This window comes from Silurus aristotelis (genome assembly GCF_946808225.1).
Source record: "Silurus aristotelis genome assembly, chromosome: 15".
In the NCBI taxonomy this organism is placed as follows: Eukaryota; Metazoa; Chordata; class Actinopteri; order Siluriformes; family Siluridae; genus Silurus; species Silurus aristotelis.
Window position 1 is genome coordinate 24,314,738 of NC_139588.1, and position 21,017 is coordinate 24,335,754.

Consider the following 21,017-nt stretch of genomic DNA (forward strand, 5'->3'; position numbering starts at 1 on the left):
CAACATCTTCAGCTCTGCTACCTCCAGCTCCACCTCCTGTCTTTTACTCAATGCCACTGTCTCTAATCCATACAACATCGCAGGTCTCACCACAGTCCTATAAACTTTCCCTTTCACTCTCACAAATACTCTTCTATCACAAATCACTCCTGCTATCACTCTTCTCCACCCACTCCACCCTGCCTGCACTCTTTTCTTCACTTCTCTAACACACTCTCCATTACTCTGCACTGTTGACCCCAGGTACCTGAACTCCTCCACCTTCTCCACCTCTTCTCCCTGCAACCGCACCCCTCCACTGCCCTCCCTCTCATTCACACACATGTACTTTGTCTTACTCCTACTGACTTTCATTCCCCTTCTCTCCAGCATGTACCTCCACCTCTCCCGGATCTTCTCCACCTGTTAACTACACTTTCCCATAACTTCAATGATCAAACTTTTTTCCTCTGTAGATACTGCAGGTCTGCAAATCTCCCTTCACCAACTATATATCTCTTCAAAACCAGGCGATACAGCTCAATTGGCTCGGATAACCGAGTGTGTCAAATAATTTAATTACTCAAAGAATAAAGTAAATAAAGAATTGGATGACTCATAACTTTCTATTATTAAATTCTGATAAGACTGAGATTTTGCTCATCGGCCCAAAAACCAGTACACAGAAGCTCCAGCATCTCAACCTGCATTTAGACGGATGTTCTGTAACCACTAGTTCAACAGTAAAAGACCTGGGAGTTATTTTAGAGCAACTTATCTTTTAATAATCACATCGTCTTCTTCCACCTTAGAAATATTTCTAAGCTAAGTTGTTGTCTATATCTGATGCAGAGAAGCTCGTCCATGCGTTCATGACCTCCAGAATAGACTATTGTAATGCATTACTAGGTGGATGTCCTGCATCATTAATAAACAAGCTTCAGTTAGTTCAGAATGCAGCAGTCAGAGTTCTCACAAGGTCAAGAAAATATGATCATATAACCCCAATCTTCTCATCCCTACACTGGCTACCTGTTAAGTTTCGAATCCACTACAAACTACGAATACTTACTTACAAAACACTAAATGGTTTATCTTCATGTATCTCCAGTCTTTTAACACACTACAATCCTTCACGCTCCTTTGAGATCTTAAAACCTGCTGTGATTGATTAACTTTATTCCCCTGTAGTTACTGCAGGTCTGCACATCTCCCTTATTCTTAAAAACCGGTACCAGCACACTCCTTCTCCATTCCTCAGGCATCCTCTCACCTTCCAGAATGTTGTTAAACAATCTGGTTAAAAACTCCACTGCCATCTCTCCTAAACATCTCCATACTTCTACTGGTATGTCATCTGGTCCAACCGAATTTCCACTCTTCCACTGTACTTGGGGGCTGCAGTTCACTGAGGGAAACATGGATTTCAACATGCTCTGTGACATTCTGAAGCAGAACGTGATGTCATTATGGAGGAGTGAAAGAGGATCTAAGCAACAACGTATGCAGCTCTGGTAAATTCCATGCCCAGGAGGCAGTACTAGATAACAATGATGCTCAAACATAATATTCACACCTTGGACATATTTTGGACTTTCACTTAGGGTGTACTCACATTTGCTGCCAGCTATTTAGACAATAATGTTGAGTTATTTTCAGAGGACAGTAAATCTGTACTGCTTTACAAGCTGCACTACTCTAAATACTGCTATAGAATATTTTTTTTATAAAAGTTTTATAAAAGTTTTATTTCTATAGTATTGACCCTTGAGAAGATACTAAAATGGTTGTTAAATTGTAAGGGTTGTACTCACATTATATATACAGCGGAGAAAATTAGTATTTGACACATCAGCATTTTTATCAGTAAGGGGATTTCTAAGTGGGCTATTGACACAAAATTTCCACCAGATGTAGTCATCAAGCCAAATATTGAATTCATTCAAAGAAATCAGAACATTTAAGTCTACAAGTTGAGTCATAATGCTTTAATTTAGTGTAAAGTATGTTCACTATGAGTCTCGATATTTAACTTAATATTACCGATAAAACTTTCAATGTTCCTTGTACATAAAATAAAATAAATTCTTGTTTTGCACATAAAATTCCCTACCAATTACCTTCTTGAATATTCCTTTATGCTTTCATTTCTTTCTTCTTTCTTTTTCTTTCAACATCAATCATGTTGTTTTCTTCCATTAATGACTTCAACTCTTTTCTTCCTTTATCAGTTTTAAAAAACATTCCCTTTACCCATTTCGTATTTACTGAAAATGGTATTAAAATCACCCATCATAACATTTTCTCTGTATTTTTTTTAAAAGCTCTTAAGGCACCAAAATACTCATTCTTTTTGTTTTCTTACATTGGCGCATAAACATTTACCACCACTACTAATTTCCCCTCATACTCCATTTCTACAGCCATACATTTCCTCTCTTTAACGTTAAATATTGTTTTACATCTTACGCAATTGTTTTCCCTTATTAAAAATGCCACCCCTCTGCCCATCCTATCATCCCCATGTGAATATAACACCTCTCCTTTCCACCTTTTCTTCATTCCTGTCATGTGGCCTTTCCTTCAGTTAGTATCCTGTAACAAAATAATATCTTCAGCTTTGAACATTTCCTTTATTTTCTAAAATTGTCTTATATCTGTAAGTCCCCTGGCATTAAAAGTAAAAATTCTTAAAAGCAAGAAGCATAGCTTTTAGAGAGTCAAATCTGTTTTCAGTCTTTATTACAGTTGAACCCGGTTATGTCGCCGGCCTAGGGGTTTGCCAAAAAGCGTTGAGATAACTAATGATCGAGATAAACGAAAACCAATATGGCAGCAATATATTAACGTGCTTGAAATTTCTTTATGTACATGATGTGCTTTAATAAATGAGAATGTACATGCACATGTTTTTGGAGGTTTTTTACACAAAGGCGTTGCCGCGATTTGTTTGATGAAGGCATGCTATAAAAATGTACATACGTTTGCTAACAACAAAAGGCATATGTGCACCAACTAACAGCAGAGATTTACCAGTATACAATACAAACCACCATCGATTCTTAAAACAAACTTTTATTATATTCTCCAACATTGCGAACACAAAGCTCGCTCACAAAATCACAAAAAAATGTGCGGGGTGTAGTTCGTTTTTACAAAAAGCTAACCAGTGTCAACATTAAATTCGCGAGTCATTTCACTCTCACACAGTTCTGAAAAGTATCCTACACTCCTGTGCCTCCTCTTCCAAGATAGCATCTGTAAGGCTTGATTTTTCCACCACTTCCGCGAGTTCTTCTGCGGCTGCACGGCACTGTGCCTGAAACTCATCGTCGGAAATATCCTGAATGACGCAGTGCATTCAGCAGTTTGAGATTGCTTTCTTCTTCACGTCATTCCAGGCTGATCTCTAATATAACATGCACCCTGGGTGAGGGGTACGTACAACTTTGTATAAGACGCGTCTTATATGCGCGAAAATACAGATGGTGAAGTGGCATCGATAACTAACATTTTCAAAAGCCGGCGAGTGGTTATGGGGATCGAGATAACCGACGTTAGGTGGCTAATTTGGCCCTCTTTTGTGCTCGAGATATTAGGGTTCGGCGACATAAAAGGATCGACATAACCGATAAGAAAATGTTAAGACAAAGAGAGAATTTGACGGTTCCACTTCAAAAACATTGACTTAATAGGGTTGGCGAGTTAACCGAGGTCGAGATAAGTGGGTTCGACTGTATGTCTTTTTTAAGGACTTTCTTCCTGGCAACAAATCAAATCAAATCAAATTTTATTCATCACATACACATACATACAGGGTACGACATGTAGTGAAATGTTTTGTACAATGGTCCGGCATGAGGGAATAGGATGGGGGAAAGAAAAGGAGGCAGATAAATAACTATAAGGTATAAAAAAAAAAAAACTATTAAAATAAAATAAAATAAATAAATAAAATAAAGTAAAAGAATATAAGGTATAAAGATATATATATATATATATATATATATATATATATATATATATATATATATATATATATATATATATATATATATATATATATATATAAAAGAATAATGTGTGAGCAAATATACATATAAACAGTAAACAATGTGTAGTGAAAAATGTAAACAAAATAAAAATGTAAACAATATGTAAACAATAGGCAGTTTGTGGTGGGTTGTCCATAAAGTGTCCGTGTGCGGTATGGTGTGGTGTAAAGGTCCGTAAAGTGTCCATGTGCAATATGGTGCAATATGGTCCATGTGGTATGAATAAAATAAAAAGCGCACTGTGCTGTGCAAGTCCAAAGTTTAAAGTGTCGTGGTGCGAACGGTGAGATATGTTTAAAGTGACGTGGTGCGAAGGTGAATATATGTACAGAGAAGTGTGATGATGATGGTGGAGAGAGTGGGCCAGTTCTAGATCCTGGGTGTTTCCTGGTTTAAACACCGGATGGCCTGCGGGAAGAAGCTCCTCCTCATTCTCTCTGTGTTCGCTTTCAGGGAGCGGAAGCGTTTTCCTGAACGCAACAGAGAAAAGAGTCCATTGTTGGGATGGCTGAGGTCCTTCATAATCTTCCTGGCTCTGGTCCTGCACCGCGTGCTATAGATGTCCTGCAGGTTAGGGAGCTCAGTGTGGATGGTACGTTCAGCTGAACGCACCACCCTCTGGAGGGCTCGTCTGTCCTGCATGGTGCTGTTCCCGAACCAGGAAGTGATGCTGCCCGTCAGGACACTCTCAATGGTGCAAGTGTAGAAAGTCTTAAGCACCTGAGAGGGTAGTTTAAAGTCCCTTAAGCGTCTCAGATGGTACAGACGCTGCCAGGCCTTCTTCACCAGGGTGTTGGTGTGACAGGACCAAGACAGATCCTGTGTGATGTTAACACCAAGGTACCGGAAACTGTCCACTTTCTCCACTGGGGTCCCGCTGATGTTTATAGGTTGGTATGCCCGCTCCCGCTTTGTGCTGAAGTCCACGATCAACTCCTTAGTCTTGCTGACATTCAGGAGAAGGTTGTTCTCCTGGCACCATCTCTCCAGGTTTTTAACCTCCTGTAGGTAGGCCGTCTCGTCGTTGTTGGAGATCAGACCCACCACAACAGTGTCGTCAGCAAACTTGATGATGGTGGTGGAGTTGGATGTGGCCACACAGTCATGTGTGTACATTGAGTAAAGCAGGGGGCTCAGAACACAACCCTGGGGGGCGCCAGTGCTGAGGGTGAGGGTGGATGAGGTGTGTTTTCCCACCCGTACGGCTTGTGGTCTGTCTGTTAGGAAGTTAGAGATCCATTGACACAGCGGCTGGCTGAGTCCCAGGACCTCCAACTTAGAGGTGAGTGTGGAGGGAATTATGGTGTTAAACGCTGAACTGTAGTCCACGAACAACATCTTTGCATAATTCCCATTTCTTTGGTCCAGGTGGCTCATCGTGGTGTGGAGAAGATGAGCAATGGCGTCCTCAGTAGAGTGGTTCTGACGGTACGCAAACTGTAGTGGGTCCAGTGTGTCTGGTAGTGATGCAGTGATGAAGTCTCTGACCAGTCTCTCGAAGCACTTCATCACTACTGAGGTCAAGGCTACAGGGCGGTAGTCGTTGAGGCAGGCTTGGGGTTATCGTTGGGGTTTCTTCGGGACAGGAACAATGGTGGACTGTTTGAAACATGAGGGGACAACAGACTGTTCCAGTGAGAGGTTGAATATCTCAGTGAACACCGGTGCTAGCTGGTCAGCGCAGGCTTTCAGAACCCGGCCTGTGATGCCATCTGGTCCTGCTGCCTTCCTGGTATTCACTCTCTTGAAAGCCCTCCTCACGTCATGCTCCGAGATGGTGAACGTGTTTACCTCTCCGGCTCTCTCGGCGTGCACGCTGGTTGTGCCGCTAGCGTGGTTAGCTGCAGCCTCGAAACGAGCGTAAAAGGTGTTTAGCTCGTCTGCCAGAGAAGCGTCCGCATTCACTATTTTAGAAGATGGTGTTTTATAGTCCGTTATTGTTCTTAGTCCCTGCCACAGGTTCCTAGAGCCACCATGTTGAAACTGTGACTCTAGTTTCCTCCCGTAGCGCCGCTTTGCTTCCTTCACCTCTCTGCGAACACTGTAAGACGCAGCCTTGTACTCGTCCATGTCCCCGGTGGCGAGCCCCGTGTTGTAGGCAGCGGAGCGGGATCTCAGAGCGTCGCAGATAGTTTTATCCACCCACGGCTTCTGGTTGGGAAACGTTCTGATGGTGGTTTTCTGCACTGTATCATCAGCTAGTTTCCCGATGAATCCCACAACCGCTTCCGTAAACATGTTGACGTCATCAGAGCTGCGCTGGAACATGTCCCAGTCTGCGTCATCCAAAGCGTCCTGCAGAGTGGCCACCGATTGGTCAGTCCAGCGCGCGACCTCCCTCTGAACCGGAGATTCCTGTTTCAGCCTTTGTTTGTAAACAGGCATGAGAAAGATGGCGGCATGGTCCGATTTCCCAAACGGTGGACGTGATTGTGCCTTGTAGCTGCTCTTGAATGGCGTGTAACAGTGGTCCAGTGTTATTTCGCCCCTGGTAGGGCAGGTGATGTGCTGATGAAAGTTCGGTAGTGCGCGCTTGAGGTTGGCACTGTTGAAATCTCCGACCACAATGAACGCAGCGTCCCAATGCTGTGTTTGGTGAAGAGTTATTGTCTCGTGTAAATCCCATACTGCAGTGTCCGTGTCCGCATGAGGTGGAATATAAACGGCACTGACAATGACCAAACTGAATTCCCGAGGTAGATAGAAGGGCCGACATTTGATGGTCAGTAGTTCCAGATTTGGTGTGCAGGAGCGTGAAAGAGGAACGATGCTCGTGCTGTCGCACCAGTGGTTGTTCACCATCAGACACACTCCACCTCCTCTTGACTTCCCCGACTCCAGTGTTCTGTCCATGCGGTAAACCGAGAAGAACTCGGCCGGCTGGATGGCGTGGTCCGGTACCGCTGGGTTCAGCCATGTCTCGGTGAAGCAGAGAAGGTTGCAGTCCCGAATGTCTCTCTGGAACTTGACCCTTGCCCTAAGTTCGTCGAGCTTGTTCTCCAGTGACTGGACGTTGGCTAACAGGATACTAGGTAACTAACAGGATACTAGGTAACATTTTCATTAGGTATTGCCTTTGCTGACCTCTTTCTTTTCATTTGTTCCATTTGTTTGTTCTCCTTTTCTTTTCCCTTTTCACCTTCCATTCCAGTTGCTTGTTCCTTACATGTTAGATTGTTGGATTCCTTTGCGTTCAGGCCAATTAGCAGGCTGCCTGTCAACTGCCTGCAAAACGCTTTGGACGCAGTGGAGAAGAAGGACCAAGTGGAAGAGACATCAGTGGACACGCAACAGGACGGAGACTCTTGGACTTAAATGGCGTTTTGCAAACATTCAGTTAGTCCTAATTGGGTCCAGATTCCCCTGTCCTGCTGTAAGTGATACTCCTGGTTGTTGTGCTCCTTTCCTTTTTGTTCCACGCCCTTACCCATTGTTGTTTCTTCCCCTTGTATTATTGTTATTGTCTTTCGGCTCATTCTTCTTTCCTTCTGGTATCCATCACAATGGTGTACAGATTTAAGCTTTGTGAAAGTCAACTAACGAGCGATGCAAAAAACCCGGTGAAGGTCAAACTAAGCGTGTCATATTGATAGAACCATGCCATGATTCATATACCAAGTGCTGTGTCAGATGAGGGCCAACTTTGGATCCGTAGAAACACACCACTTTGCTCTCCCTGTAAGTTCATCGATGGCATTGTGCATCAGGTTGACTCAGGTCAAAAGGAACCGAGCCAGCCAGGAATCGAACCTAGAATCTTCTGATCCGTAGTCAGACGCGTTATCCATTGCGCCACTGGCCCAAGCTGATGTCGCCTGAATGAGAGACTCATTCCGGCAACAACTCGTACACTTTTATGCTCATCACGAGGCGCACCACTGGTCGCGAGCCACGTCCGAACCTTGAATTCAAAAGCACTGCACAAAATTCACCTGGATTCAAGTTTGGGATGCTGTGTCCATAGGCCGTTCTATTAGCCACTACTCTATGATGTTTATATTTGCATTCATTTTACGGTGTTTGGAAGGCATCCTAATCCAGAGAGTCATATAGTGGTGCTTTGATCTAGTAAACATTGATCTATCAATAAAATGTTCCTATTTACTCCCTCATTATGTCAGGCAGCAGGTATTCTTAAAAAAAAACAAAAAAAAAAAAAACATTCTACTGAGAGGAAATATAGTCAAAAAATAATCCCTGACAGATTTGCTTAATACAAAAGTCCAATTTAGGTAGTTCAGAAAGAAATAGTTCTTTAAGCATTTTGAAAAGTTGTTTAAGTCAGATGTTTAGACATCTGTTTGAAATGCTATCACCGTCTAGGTCAAAGAACACGTCCTCCCAGTAACTTGAGAAATGGTGCGATCATTCGGGAAGGTGGGTACTGGTTCGTATTTTGGCTATGTGGACTCAAGCTCAAAGCGCCTCCACCGCTGTGACGGCAGGTACAACGCCAGGATATCCTCTCAAATGAAGCGTGGTATCCAACGCGGAATCATGGTGTGACAAAACACCGCATCATTTGGTTTTCCCACTGGCAACCGTCAAAACCATTTTTCAGCTTTAAGCGGAACAGCAAACAACTTTTGCAATAGAGAAGTTCAAGCAATGGCATGACCAGTAAAAGCAAAGTGTGTAAAGGCCATGCCGTGACCCGGATTCGAACCGGGGTTGCTGCGGCCACAACGCAGAGTACTAACCACTATACGATCACGGCAGTAGACGCTAGCAGGCGCGGGGAAAAGCATGTTTGCCCTGGAATTTAAACTACCGGATGAGGGCAGGGGCCACACTGGGAGCCATTCGGCTCATTCTTCTTTCCTTCTGGTACCCATCACAATGGTGTACAGATTTAAGCTTTGTGAAAGTCAACTAACAAGCGATGCAAAAAACGCGGTGAAGGTCAAACTAAGCGTGTCATATTGATAAAACCATGCCATGATTCATATACCAAGTGCTGTGTCAGATGAGGGCCAACTTTGGATCCGTAGAAACACACCACTTTGCTCTCCCTGTAAGTTCATCAATGGCATTGTGCATCAGATTGACTCAGGTCAAAAGGAACCGAGCCAGCCAGGAGTCGAACCTAGAATCTTCTGATCCGTAATCAGACGCGTTATCCATTGCGCCACTGGCCCAAGCTGACGTCGCCTGAATGAGAGATTCATTCCGGCAACGACTCGTTCACTTTTATGCTCATCACGAGGCGCGCCACTGGTCGCGAGCCACGTCCGAACCTAGAATTCAAAAGCACTGCACAAAATTTACCTGGATTCAAGTTTGGGATGCTGTGTCCATAGGCCGTTCTATTAGCCACTACTCTACGATGTTTGTATTTGCATTCATTTTACGGTGTTCGGCAGGCATCCTAATCCAGAGAGTCATATAGTGGTGCTTTGATGTATCTATCAATTACATTTTTCTATTTACTAGTCCATTAGGTCAGTCACCCGGTATTCCAAAAAAAAAAACCATACAAAGTCTGTTGGGAGGAAATTTAGTCAGATATTATCACTGACTATTTTTCTTAATGCAAAAGTCTTATTTAGGTATTTCAGAAAGAAATTGGTATTTAAGCATTTTAAAAGTTTGCTTGAGTAACATGTGCAGACATCTCGTTGGAATGCTTTCACCGACTAGGTGCTAGAACAGAACAGAGTCTTGATGCATGTCCTGCTGGTAACCTGAGAAGTGGTTCAATTCAATTCAATTTATTTATATTGTATAGCACCTTTACCCATGAACATTGTCTCAAGGCAGCTTAACACAGATAATGCGGTGAGAAAGAACGAATAAGAATGTTCTTTATAATTAGACCTTTGTCCCTTATGAGCAAGCCGGTGGCAACTGTGGCAAGGAAAAACTCCCTGAGATGGCAGAGGGGAGAAACATTGAGAGGTTGAAATGGAAGGACCATTTGGGAAGGTGGTTAGTTTTTTTGGCTACGTGGACTCAAGCTCACAGCGCCTCCGCCGTTGTGACGGCTGCTACAATGCCGGGATATAGTCTCGAATGAAGCGTGATATCCGCTGCGGAATCTTGCAAGAAGAAGGTTTCCCAAACCGGGAGTCGAACCCGGGCCGCCTGGGTGAAAACAAGGAATCCTAACCGCTAGACCATATGGAAAACAGATGTCAAAATATGCTCACTAAGGGCTGTGTCAGATGAGGCCCAATTTTGGAGCCATCAAAACAGACCCTTTGATCTCAGTGTGTCAAAATGTGCCATTGTGCATAAGGTTGGATGAGGTCAAGAAGAGCAGAGCCAGCCAGGAGTCGAACCTGGAATCTTCTGACCCGTAGTCAGATGCGTTATCCATTGCGCCACTGGCCCAAGCTGGAGCCACCTGAATGAGAAACGTACTCATTTTGATTCCCTTCATGAAACGTGCCACTGGACGCCAGCCAAGACCAAATTAAGAATTCAAAAGCACAGCAAAAAATTCGCCTGAATTCAAGTTTGGGATGCTGTGTCCATGGGTCGTTCTATTAGCCACTACTCTATGATGTTTTTATTTGCATTAATTTTACTGTGTTTGGCAGGCGTCCTAATCCAGAGAGTCATATATTGGTGCTTTGATCTAGTGAGCATTGATCTATCAATAAAATGTTCCTATTTACTCCCTCATTATGTCAGGCAGCAGGTATTCTTAAAAAAAAAAAAAAAAAAACATTCTGCTGAGAGGAAATATAGTCAAAAAATAATCCCTGACAGATTTGCTTAATACAAAAGTCCAATTTAGGTAGTTCAGAAAGAAATAGTTCTTTAAGCATTTGGAAAAGTTGTTTAAGTCAGATGTTTAGACATCTGTTTGAAATGCTTTCACCGTCTAGGTCAAAGAACACGTCCTCCCAGTAACTTGAGAAATGGTGCGATCATTCGGGAAGGTGGGTACTGGTTCGTATTTTGGCTATGTGGACTCAAGCTCAAAGCGCCTCCACCGTTGTGACGGCAGGTACAACGCCGGGATATCCTCTCGGATGAAGCGTGGTATCCAACGCGGAATCATGGTGTGACAAAACACCGCATCATTTGGTTTTCCCACTGGCAACCGTCAAAACCATTTTTCAGCTTTAAGCGGAACAGCAAACAACTTTTGCAATAGAGTAGTTCAAGCAATGGCATGACCAGTAAAAGCAAAGTGTGTAAAGGCCATGCCGTGACCCGGATTCGAACCGGGGTTGCTGCGGCCACAACGCAGAGTACTAACCACTATACGATCACGGCAGTAGACGCTAGCAGGTGCGGGGAAAAGCATGTTTGCCCTGGAATTTAAACTACCGGATGAGGGCAGGGGCCACACTGGGAGCCGTTTGGCTCACTCTTCTTTCCTTCTGGTATCCATCACAATGGTTTACAGATTTAAGCTTTGTGAAAGTCAACTAACGAGCGATGCAAAAAACGCGGTCAAGATCAAACTAAGCGTGTCATATTGATAGAACCATGCCATGATTCATATACCAAGTGCTGTGTCAGATGAGGGCCAACTTTGGATCCGTAGAAACACACCACTTTGCTCTCCCTGTAAGTTCATCAATGGCATTGTGCATCGGGTTGACTCAGGTCAAAAGGAACCGAGCCAGCCAGGAGTCGAACCTAGAATCTTCTGATCCGTAGTCAGACGCGTTATCCATTGCGCCACCGGCCCAAGCTGACGTCGCCTGAATGAGAGACTCATTCCGGCAACGACTCGTCCACTTTTATGCTCATCACGAGGCGCGCCACTGGTCGCGAGCCACTTCCGAACCTAGAATTCGAAAGCACTGCACAAAATTCACCTGGATTCAAGTTTGGGATGCTGTGTCCATAGGCCGTTCTATTAGCCACTACTCTACGATGTTTATATTTGCATTCATTTTACGGTGTTCGGCAGGCATCCTAATCCAGAGAGTCATATAGTGGTGCTTTGATGTATCTATCAATTACATTTTTCTATTTACTACTCCATTAGATCAGTCACCCGGTATTCAAAAAAAAAAAACATACAAAGTCTGTTGGGAGGAAATTTAGTCAGATATTATCACTGACTATTTTTCTTAATGCAAAAGTCTTATTTAGGTATTTTAGAAAGAAATTGGTATTTAAGCATTTTAAAAAGTTTGCTTGAGTAACATGTGCAGACATCTCGTTGGAATGCTTTCACCGACTAGGTGCTAGAACAGAACAGAGTCTTGATGCATGTCCTCCTGGTAACCTGAGAAGTGGTTCAATTCAATTCAATTTATTTATATTGTATAGCACCTTTACCCATGAACATTGTCTCAAGGCAGCTTAACACAGATAATGCGGTGAGAAAGAACGAATAAGAATGTTCTTTATAATTAGAACTTTGTCCCTTATGAGCAAGCCGGTGGCAACTGTGGCAAGGAAAAACTCCCTGAGATGGCAGAGGGGAGAAACATTGAGAGGTTGAAATGGAAGGACCATTTGGGAAGGTGGTTAGTTTTTTTGGCTACGTGGACTCAAGCTCACAGCGCCTCCGCCGTTGTGACGGCTGCTACAATGCCGGGATATAGTCTCGAATGAAGCGTGATATCCGCCGCGGAATCTTGCAAGAAGAAGGTTTCCCAAACCGGGAGTCGAACCCGGGCCGCCTGGGTGAAAACCAGGAATCCTAACCGCTAGACCATATGGGAAACGGATGTCAAAATATGCTCACTGAGGGCTGTGTCAGATGAGGCCCAATTTTGGAGCCATCAAAACAGACCCTTTGATCTCAGTGTGTCAAAATGTGCCATTGTGCATAAGGTTGGATGAGGTCAAGAAGAGCAGAGCCAGCCAGGAGTCGAGCCTGGAATCTTCTGATCCGTAGTCAGATGCGTTATCCATTGCGCCACTGGCCCAAGCTGGAGCCACCTGAATGAGAAACGTACTCATTTTGATTCCCTTCATGAAACGTGCCACTGGACGCGAGCCAAGACCAAATTAAGAATTCAAAAGCACAGCAAAAAATTCGCCTGAATTCAAGTTTGGGATGCTGTGTCCATGGGTCGTTCTATTAGCCACTACTCTATGATGTTTTTATTTGCATTAATTTTACTGTGTTTGGCAGGCGTCCTAATCCAGAGAGTCATATATTGGTGCTTTGATCTAGTGAGCATTGATCTATCAATAAAATGTTCCTATTTACTCCCTCATTATGTCAGGCAGCAGGTATTCTTAAAAAAAAAAAAAAAAAAAAAAAAAACATTCTACTGAGAGGAAATATAGTCAAAAAATAATCCCTGACAGATTTGCTTAATACAAAAGTCCAATTTAGGTAGTTCAGAAAGAAATAGTTCTTTAAGCATTTTGAAAAGTTGTTTAAGTCAGATGTTTAGACATCTGTTTGAAATGCTTTCACCGTCTAGGTCAAAGAACACGTCCTCCCAGTAACTTGAGAAATGGTGCGATCATTCGGGAAGGTGGGTACTGGTTCGTATTTTGGCTATGTGGACTCAAGCTCAAAGCGCCTCCACCGTTGTGACGGCAGGTACAACGCCGGGATATCCTCTCGGATGAAGCGTGGTATCCAACGCGGAATCATGGTGTGACAAAACACCGCATAATTTGGTTTTCCCACTGGCAACCGTCATAACCATTTTTCAGCTTTAAGCGGAACAGCAAACAACTTTTGCAATAGAGTAGTTCAAGCAATGGCATGACCAGTAAAAGCAAAGTGTGTAAAGGCCATGCCGTGACCCGGATTCGAACCGGGGTTGCTGCGGCCACAACGCAGAGTACTAACCACTATACGATCACGGCAGTAGACGCTAGCAGGTGCGGGGAAAAGCATGTTTGCCCTGGAATTTAAACTACCGGATGAGGGCAGGGGCCACACTGGGAGCCGTTTGGCTCATTCTTCTTTCCTTCTGGTATCCATCACAATGGTTTACAGATTTAAGCTTTGTGAAAGTCAACTAACGAGCGATGCAAAAAACGCGGTCAAGATCAAACTAAGCGTGTCATATTGATAGAACCATGCCATGATTCATATACCAAGTGCTGTGTCAGATGAGGGCCAACTTTGGATCCGTAGAAACACACCACTTTGCTCTCCCTGTAAGTTCATCAATGGCATTGTGCATCGGGTTGACTCAGGTCAAAAGGAACCGAGCCAGCCAGGAGTCGAACCTAGAATCTTCTGATCCGTAGTCAGACGCGTTATCCATTGCGCCACTGGCCCAAGCTGACGTCGCCTGAATGAGAGACTCATTCCGGCAACGACTCGTCCACTTTTATGCTCATCACGAGGCGCGCCACTGGTCGCGAGCCACTTCCGATCCTAGAATTCGAAAGCACTGCACAAAATTCACCTGGATTCAAGTTTGGGATGCTGTGTCCATAGGCCGTTCTATTAGCCACTACTCTACGATGTTTATATTTGCATTCATTTTACGGTGTTCGGCAGGCATCCTAATCCAGAGAGTCATATAGTGGTGCTTTGATGTATCTATCAATTACATTTTTCTATTTACTACTCCATTAGATCAGTCACCCGGTATTCAAAAAAAAAAAACATACAAAGTCTGTTGGGTGGAAATTTAGTCAGATATTATCACTGACTATTTTTCTTAATGCAAAAGTCTTATTTAGGTATTTCAGAAAGAAATTGGTATTTAAACATTTTAAAAAGTTTGCTTGAGTAACATGTGCAGACATCTCGTTGGAATGCTTTCACCGACTAGGTGCTAGAACAGAACAGAGTCTTGATGCATGTCCTCCTGGTAACCTGAGAAGTGGTTCAATTCAATTCAATTTATTTATATTGTATAGCACCTTTACCCATGAACATTGTCTCAAGGCAGCTTAACACAGATAATGCGGTGAGAAAGAACGAATAAGAATGTTCTTTATAATTAGAACTTTGTCCCTTATGAGCAAGCCGGTGGCAACTGTGGCAAGGAAAAACTCCCTGAGATGGCAGAGGGGAGAAACATTGAGAGGTTGAAATGGAAGGACCATTTGGGAAGGTGGTTAGTTTTTTTGGCTACGTGGACTCAAGCTCACAGCGCCTCCGCCGTTGTGACGGCTGCTACAATGCCGGGATATAGTCTCGAATGAAGCGTGATATCCGCCGCGGAATCTTGCAAGAAGAAGGTTTCCCAAACCGGGAGTCGAACCCGGGCCGCCTGGGTGAAAACCAGGAATCCTAACCGCTAGACCATATGGGAAACGGATGTCAAAATATGCTCACTAAGGGCTGTGTCAGATGAGGCCCAATTTTGGAGCCATCAAAACAGACCCTTTGATCTCAGTGTGTCAAAATGTGCCATTGTGCATAAGGTTGGATGAGGTCAAGAAGAGCAGAGCCAGCCAGGAGTCGAGCCTGGAATCTTCTGATCCGTAGTCAGATGCGTTATCCATTGCGCCACTGGCCCAAGCTGGAGCCACCTGAATGAGAAACGTACTCATTTTGATTCCCTTCATGAAACGTGCCACTGGACGCGAGCCAAGACCAAATTAAGAATTCAAAAGCACAGCAAAAAATTCGCCTGAATTCAAGTTTGGGATGCTGTGTCCATGGGTCGTTCTATTAGCCACTACTCTATGATGTTTTTATTTGCATTAATTTTACTGTGTTTGGCAGGCGTCCTAATCCAGAGAGTCATATATTGGTGCTTTGATCTAGTGAGCATTGATCTATCAATAAAATGTTCCTATTTACTCCCTCATTATGTCAGGCAGCAGGTATTCTTAAAAAAAAAAAAAAAAAAAAAAAAAAACATTCTACTGAGAGGAAATATAGTCAAAAAATAATCCCTGACAGATTTGCTTAATACAAAAGTCCAATTTAGGTAGTTCAGAAAGAAATAATTCTTTAAGCATTTTGAAAAGTTGTTTAAGTCAGATGTTTAGACATCTGTTTGAAATGCTTTCACCGTCTAGGTCAAATAACACGTCCTCCCAGTAACTTGAGAAATGGTGCGATCATTCGGGAAGGTGGGTACTGGTTCGTATTTTGGCTATGTGGACTCAAGCTCAAAGCGCCTCCACCGTTGTGACGGCAGGTACAACGCCGGGATATCCTCTCGGATGAAGCGTGGTATCCAACGCGGAATCATGGTGTGACAAAACACCGCATAATTTGGTTTTCCCACTGGCAACCGTCATAACCATTTTTCAGCTTTAAGCGGAACAGCAAACAACTTTTGCAATAGAGTAGTTCAAGCAATGGCATGACCAGTAAAAGCAAAGTGTGTAAAGGCCATGCCGTGACCCGGATTCGAACCGGGGTTGCTGCGGCCACAACGCAGAGTACTAACCACTATACGATCACGGCATTAGACGCTAGCAGGTGCGGGGAAAAGCATGTTTGCCCTGGAATTTAAACTACCGGATGAGGGCAGGGGCCACACTGGTAGCCGTTTGGCTCATTCTTCTTTCCTTCTGGTATCCATCACAATGGTTTACAGATTTAAGCTTTGTGAAAGTCAACTAACGAGCGATGCAAAAAACGCGGTCAAGATCAAACTAAGCGTGTCATATTGATAGAACCATGCCATGATTCATATACCAAGTGCTGTGTCAGATGAGGGCCAACTTTGGATCCGTAGAAACACACCACTTTGCTCTCCCTGTAAGTTCATCAATGGCATTGTGCATCGGGTTGACTCAGGTCAAAAGGAACCGAGCCAGCCAGGAGTCGAACCTAGAATCTTCTGATCCGTAGTCAGACGCGTTATCCATTGCGCCACTGGCCCAAGCTGACGTCGCCTGAATGAGAGACTCATTCCGGCAACGACTCGTCCACTTTTATGCTCATCACGAGGCGCGCCACTGGTCGCGAGCCACTTCCGAACCTAGAATTCGAAAGCACTGCACAAAATTCACCTGGATTCAAGTTTGGGATGCTGTGTCCATAGGCCGTTCTATTAGCCACTACTCTACGATGTTTGTATTTGCATTCATTTTACGGTGTTCAGCAGGCATCCTAATCCAGAGAGTCATATAGTGGTGCTTTGATGTATCTATCAATTACATTTTTCTATTTACTAGTCCATTAGGTCAGTCACCCGGTATTCCAAAAAAAAAAACCATACAAAGTCTGTTGGGAGGAAATTTAGTCAGATATTATCACTGACTATTTTTCTTAATGCAAAAGTCTTATTTAGGTATTTCAGAAAGAAATTGGTATTTAAGCATTTTAAAAGTTTGCTTGAGTAACATGTGCAGACATCTCGTTGGAATGCTTTCACCGACTAGGTGCTAGAACAGAACAGAGTCTTGATGCATGTCCTGCTGGTAACCTGAGAAGTGGTTCAATTCAATTCAATTTATTTATATTGTATAGCACCTTTACCCATGAACATTGTCTCAAGGCAGCTTAACACAGATAATGCGGTGAGAAAGAACGAATAAGAATGTTCTTTATAATTAGACCTTTGTCCCTTATGAGCAAGCCGGTGGCAACTGTGGCAAGGAAAAACTCCCTGAGATGGCAGAGGGGAGAAACATTGAGAGGTTGAAATGGAAGGACCATTTGGGAAGGTGGTTAGTTTTTTTGGCTACGTGGACTCAAGCTCACAGCGCCTCCGCCGTTGTGACGGCTGCTACAATGCCGGGATATAGTCTCGAATGAAGCGTGATATCCGCTGCGGAATCTTGCAAGAAGAAGGTTTCCCAAACCGGGAGTCGAACCCGGGCCGCCTGGGTGAAAACAAGGAATCCTAACCGCTAGACCATATGGAAAACAGATGTCAAAATATGCTCACTAAGGGCTGTGTCAGATGAGGCCCAATTTTGGAGCCATCAAAACAGACCCTTTGATCTCAGTGTGTCAAAATGTGCCATTGTGCATAAGGTTGGATGAGGTCAAGAAGAGCAGAGCCAGCCAGGAGTCGAACCTGGAATCTTCTGACCCGTAGTCAGATGCGTTATCCATTGCGCCACTGGCCCAAGCTGGAGCCACCTGAATGAGAAACGTACTCATTTTGATTCCCTTCATGAAACGTGCCACTGGACGCCAGCCAAGACCAAATTAAGAATTCAAAAGCACAGCAAAAAATTCGCCTGAATTCAAGTTTGGGATGCTGTGTCCATGGGTCGTTCTATTAGCCACTACTCTATGATGTTTTTATTTGCATTAATTTTACTGTGTTTGGCAGGCGTCCTAATCCAGAGAGTCATATATTGGTGCTTTGATCTAGTGAGCATTGATCTATCAATAAAATGTTCCTATTTACTCCCTCATTATGTCAGGCAGCAGGTATTCTTAAAAAAAAAAAAAAAAAAACATTCTGCTGAGAGGAAATATAGTCAAAAAATAATCCCTGACAGATTTGCTTAATACAAAAGTCCAATTTAGGTAGTTCAGAAAGAAATAGTTCTTTAAGCATTTGGAAAAGTTGTTTAAGTCAGATGTTTAGACATCTGTTTGAAATGCTTTCACCGTCTAGGTCAAAGAACACGTCCTCCCAGTAACTTGAGAAATGGTGCGATCATTCGGGAAGGTGGGTACTGGTTCGTATTTTGGCTATGTGGACTCAAGCTCAAAGCGCCTCCACCGTTGTGACGGCAGGTACAACGCCGGGATATCCTCTCGGATGAAGCGTGGTATCCAACGCGGAATCATGGTGTGACAAAACACCGCATCATTTGGTTTTCCCACTGGCAACCGTCATAACCATTTTTCAGCTTTAAGCGGAACAGCAAACAACTTTTGCAATAGAGTAGTTCAAGCAATGGCATGACCAGTAAAAGCAAAGTGTGTAAAGGCCATGCCGTGACCCGGATTCGAACCGGGGTTGCTGCGGCCACAACGCAGAGTACTAACCACTATACGATCACGGCAGTAGACGCTAGCAGGTGCGGGGAAAAGCATGTTTGCCCTGGAATTTAAACTACCGGATGAGGGCAGGGGCCACACTGGGAGCCGTTTGGCTCATTCTTCTTTCCTTCTGGTATCCATCACAATGGTTTACAGATTTAAGCTTTGTGAAAGTCAACTAACGAGCGATGCAAAAAACGCGGTCAAGATCAAACTAAGCGTGTCATATTGATAGAACCATGCCATGATTCATATACCAAGTGCTGTGTCAGATGAGGGCCAACTTTGGATCCGTAGAAACACACCACTTTGCTCTCCCTGTAAGTTCATCAATGGCATTGTGCATCGGGTTGACTCAGGTCAAAAGGAACCGAGCCAGCCAGGAGTCGAACCTAGAATCTTCTGATCCGTAGTCAGACGCGTTATCCATTGCGCCACTGGCCCAAGCTGACGTCGCCTGAATGAGAGACTCATTCCGGCAACGACTCGTCCACTTTTATGCTCATCACGAGGCGCGCCACTGGTCGCGAGCCACTTCCGATCCTAGAATTCGAAAGCACTGCACAAAATTCACCTGGATTCAAGTTTGGGATGCTGTGTCCATAGGCCGTTCTATTAGCCACTACTCTACGATGTTTATATTTGCATTCATTTTACGGTGTTCGGCAGGCATCCTAATCCAGAGAGTCATATAGTGGTGCTTTGATGTATCTATCAATTACATTTTTCTATTTACTACTCCATTAGATCAGTCACCCGGTATTCAAAAAAAAAAAACATACAAAGTCTGTTGGGTGGAAATTTAGTCAGATATTATCACTGACTATTTTTCTTAATGCAAAAGTCTTATTTAGGTATTTCAGAAAGAAATTGGTATTTAAACATTTTAAAAAGTTTGCTTGAGTAACATGTGCAGACATCTCGTTGGAATGCTTTCACCGACTAGGTGCTAGAACAGAACAGAGTCTTGATGCATGTCCTCCTGGTAACCTGAGAAGTGGTTCAATTCAATTCAATTTATTTATATTGTATAGCACCTTTACCCATGAACATTGTCTCAAGGCAGCTTAACACAGATAATGCGGTGAGAAAGAACGAATAAGAATGTTCTTTATAATTAGAACTTTGTCCCTTATGAGCAAGCCGGTGGCAACTGTGGCAAGGAAAAACTCCCTGAGATGGCAGAGGGGAGAAACATTGAGAGGTTGAAATGGAAGGACCATTTGGGAAGGTGGTTAGTTTTTTTGGCTACGTGGACTCAAGCTCACAGCGCCTCCGCCGTTGTGACGGCTGCTACAATGCCGGGATATAGTCTCGAATGAAGCGTGATATCCGCCGCGGAATCTTGCAAGAAGAAGGTTTCCCAAACCGGGAGTCGAACCCGGGCCGCCTGGGTGAAAACCAGGAATCCTAACCGCTAGACCATATGGGAAACGGATGTCAAAATATGCTCACTAAGGGCTGTGTCAGATGAGGCCCAATTTTGGAGCCATCAAAACAGACCCTTTGATCTCAGTGTGTCAAAATGTGCCATTGTGCATAAGGTTGGATGAGGTCAAGAAGAGCAGAGCCAGCCAGGAGTCGAGCCTGGAATCTTCTGATCCGTAGTCAGATGCGTTATCCATTGCGCCACTGGCCCAAGCTGGAGCCACCTGAATGAGAAACGTACTCATTTTGATTCCCTTCATGAAACGTGCCACTGGACGCGAGCCAAGACCAAATTAAGAATTCAAAAGCACAGCAAAAAATTCGCCTGAATTCAAGTTTGGGATGCTGTGTCCATGGGTCGTTCTATTAGCCACTACTCTATGATGTTTTTATTTGCATTAATTTTACTGTGTTTGGCAGGCGTCCTAATCCAGAGAGTCATATATTGGTGCTTTGATCTAGTGAGCATTGATCTATCAATAAAATGTTCCTATTTACTCCCTCATTATGTCAGGCAGCAGGTATTCTTAAAAAAAAAAAAAAAAAAAAAAAAAAACATTCTACTGAGAGGAAATATAGTCAAAAAATAATCCCTGACAGATTTGCTTAATACAAAAGTCCAATTTAGGTAGTTCAGAAAGAAATAATTCTTTAAGCATTTTGAAAAGTTGTTTAAGTCAGATGTTTAGACATCTGTTTGAAATGCTTTCACCGTCTAGGTCAAATAACACGTCCTCCCAGTAACTTGAGAAATGGTGCGATCATTCGGGAAGGTGGGTACTGGTTCGTATTTTGGCTATGTGGAC

General features: G+C 43.6%; 1 long non-coding RNA gene across 1 annotated transcript in view; it reads left to right on the top strand.

Annotated features, from left to right (window-relative positions):
- Positions 1–816: 816 nt before the first annotated feature.
- LOC310738007 overlaps positions 817–21,017 on the top strand; it is a 132,862-nt gene continuing 112,661 nt past the window's right edge. Inside the window, exon 1 of the long non-coding RNA XR_014536951.1 lies at positions 817–926. This is a non-coding gene — a long non-coding RNA (uncharacterized lncRNA). The remainder of the gene's footprint in view (positions 927–21,017) is intronic.